The sequence below is a fragment of the Cryptomeria japonica genome, chromosome 3 (genome assembly GCF_030272615.1).
Source record: "Cryptomeria japonica chromosome 3, Sugi_1.0, whole genome shotgun sequence".
Lineage (NCBI taxonomy): Eukaryota > Viridiplantae > Streptophyta > Pinopsida > Cupressales > Cupressaceae > Cryptomeria > Cryptomeria japonica.
In genome coordinates, this window is record NC_081407.1 from 765781663 (window position 1) to 765785519 (window position 3857).

Below are 3857 nucleotides of genomic sequence, written 5' to 3' on the forward strand. Positions count from 1 at the left end.
ATATTTATCAACTATGGATTGAGATAATCTTTCCCTATTTTTCATTCTAGCCTTTAGTGCCTGAAAGTGTTCAATTATGTTCTTCTCCCTGTCATCTCCCATGTTATTAAGAATATCCAAAAGTTGTTTTCCTACCAGAATGTCAAATCCAAAATCCTTTCTGCCAATACCAGGAACTTCCTTGGTGATATACAACAATAGACATACAAGTAAGTTACCAAATCTGAATGTGCATTTCTTGTCACCCTTAAGTTTCTTCAGATTGTCTATTAGCTCATCTTTTGACCACTCACAAATGTCAATCTTTACATTGTTTACTAAGTCATAAGCACTCTTGATACATAAACTAGAAATAAAGTTTAATCTGTTGGCATGTGTAGCTTTGTATCCAAGAATCATGGTAATGAATCTTACATTGATATCCTTTACATCATTGACTCTTAGGGTCTCTTGTCATAGGTTGCACCGGTTATGGTCATTACAGTGTCGTTTGGAACCTTTTTAGTCTTGTCAGGCCTGCTACCGGTGGAAGGTAAGCCTGTCATTGCCCTAACTGCTTCTTTTGTTATCTTATGAATAGAATGTAGCCAAAAGAACTCCCCATGAACTCTTCTCAATACGATCCTTATAACCTCTTTGGAAAAATCAGGAATGCGAAGTATCTCCACAAAACCTAGGGTTTCAATTATCTTGTGTTCCAGTTTTACATTACCATTTTCATCACATATTACTGTCCTATACATGTTCATAATCTCATCAGCACCTAGTTCTTCAATATGACAATGCATGTAAATTCTAGGATCCTCAGCATATGCAACTCCTTTGGGTATTTTAGAAAATGCTCCTAGGGTATCATCCTTCTTTGCTACTTCGGGAATAATTTTAAATATGGGCCTAGGGAATTTAATCACTTCAATTACTGTAGGGTTTGCAATGAATTCAGGTGTAGAGGAGGAAGCCATTGTATAAATACCTTAATCTGCCTTTAGATTTGAATGCTTGAATGATTTTCTTCACTTCTCATTGTGGATGCCTTCGCTCGGGTTTTTCGTGCTCTAAGGAATTTTGAATGCTCAGTGAATGAAAAAGAGTGATAAACACTTGCTTTATAATGTCATTTCATTCAACTACCACATTGCCTGTCGGCTAAGTGAAACTTAACATATATGCCGGTAAAGAAGTAATTCAACTTCTCACCATCAACCAAGGGTAGACTAGCATGTTTTTAGATTCATTGCCATACCCCCAAAATGATTTCTTTTTAGTTAGATGAAGAATCTCTTGCCGGTGGAGTGATACTCTATTCTACTAGTGAAGGAATAGATTCATTAACATTCTGATCTGACTTTCTAATCCATTGTTTTGAAAATTCTTGCTTTACTTCTTCAACCTTCTCTTTACCTTTCAAACTGGGTCCTTTGTTATTTGCCGATGATGCCTTCTACAAAATTTTGCAATATGTCCAATCTTGTTACAAGCATAACAAGTCACATTATTTTTCTAAATAGCTTTTCCATATCCTATTCCGGTATGTTTTCTGCATTGATTAGATAAGTGTCCAAATCTTCCACAAACATAACATCTTACATTCATTCTGTAGTTTTCTGAATTATGACCAATTTTGTTGCATTTAGAACATTGACTGGTGGGTGCATTGGTATTCTGATAGTTTCTAGATCTACATTGATTTTCTCTATGACCATACTTGTTAGAGTTAAAGTATTTCCCATTAAATTTGTAGGCATTAGGTTGTCTTACCGATTTATTGTGATCATGATTGTTTGCAGTACCGAAGCTTTCACCAACTTCAAAGCCGAGACTATTAGTATCTCCATTAGGTTTCTGATTTTTCAACATGTCATCAAGTTCTTCTGAACTTTTCTTGAATTTCTCCTTGTGTTGATTTGTAGTAGCCAACTCATTTTCTAAGAAATCTTTCTGTCTCATGAGTTCAGTTTTATCATGCTCTAAGTGAATTATATCTGTCTTCAAAATATCATTTTCATGACCGAGTCTTAGATTTTCATTTCCAGCACCATTGTTTCTCCTAGTCAAGTACTCTTCATTCTTCTTTTGGTCTTCAATGTCTTTACAAAACCTCATAGTCATATCTTGCATCTCATTCCTCAAGGTCACATTTTCTTACTTCATCTTGCTTACAAGATCATTAAGAGTTTCTTTTTCATCATCATCACTCTGTATCTTCTCATGAAGTTCTCTTCTTTTGTTCCTAGCAATAGTGAGATTTTCTTGAAGTCCTTGAATGATTTCCTGTGCAGTCTTCAGATTATCTTCAAGTTTCATATTTTCAACTTTTCTGCATCATAATCTGCAAGAGCTGTTTCCAATTGCTTTCTCAGGTTTTCCATCTATACTGGTGTTAGAATCTTCCTCAAGCTGTTAGGCTTTTGAAAATAGAGGACCAGGATCTGATACCAATTGTTATGATTCCCAAAGATACTGAGAGGGGGGGGGGATGAATTAGTATCTTGCCAGTTATCAGATTTTCTAATCTTATTAGACAAATTGCATTCCAAAATAGTGTACCAGTAAACCAGAAATAATGTAGTAAATAAGATTAATAACCACAAAATAGAAAGAACACCATAAAACAATATTTTTAACGAGGAAACCTGTTGTGGGAAAAACCTTGGTGGGATTTGTGACCCACAATATTCACTCACTAGCCAATAAATGAATATTACTTACAATAGGGGCCTGCACATGTAGGAAGGCCAACTACCTAAAGCTCACTTCTTAATTACAAAAGGGAAATTTCACTGACTTACAAAAATGGATTATGTAAATCCAATATCATGTACTACTTTGGTTTAACATCTGCTATGCCAAGTTCAGTACTGGTTTAGGCTCATACAACTTCCATAAACCTTATTCCAAAATCTGCCTTATTATTTGCATGTTCGCATCTACCTATTATATTCCATACTTACACAAATGATCTACAAGATCTCATACTTATATATGAGTCCTATTACAATTCGCCTTGTTGGCTTACAAAAAGATTTTACAATTAAATACATTATGCAATAAACAAAATCTTGTCGGTTGGGGTGCCAGTAATCATCTTTGCCGGTGCCAGTGCCTACTGATGCCATAGGATTGTAAGGTTTCCATCAATGACAATACCTTCAATCACCTACAATTTCTCATTGGAGTGTGCATTTTCCAACATTGTATACACTTTGAACCAGATACAAGTAAAGAAGGGGACAAAGATAACTCCTTTTGAATTATGGAGTGGTTACTCACCCAATGTTTGTTATTTCAAATTATTTGGAAGTAGGTGCTATATCAAAAGGGATGAGTACACTAGAAAATTTGATCCCAAGAGTGATGAGGGAACCTTCTTAGGTTACTCAACAAAGAGAAAGGAATACCCGTGTCTAAACAAAAGGACCGGTAAGATTGTGGAAAGTGCAAATTTCAGAGTAGATGAGTACTCTGAGAAAAATGAACAAGAAAGTAAGAGTGAATCAGAGGACTATAAAGGGTTTGAGTACAATGTATAGGTGGAACCTACTGAAGAAGATCCCGCTAAAGCAGCTAATGAAGAATCCCATGAAATAGAACCTGCACAACTAGTAGAAGAAGCTCCAAGGAGTGAGCCGGTATTGGGTAAATATGTCAGAAATAATCACTCTACATAAGATATCATCGGTGACAAGGATGCGGGAGTTCTAATCAGAAGAAGAGAAAGAGAGAATGAGTGTATGCTCTCTATTTTTAAGCCCAAAACAACAAAGGAGGCTCTGAAAGAAGATGATTGGGTCAAAGCCATGGAAGAAGAACTGGAGTGAATAGAAAAAAATGATACATGGACTCTAGTACTCAGACCG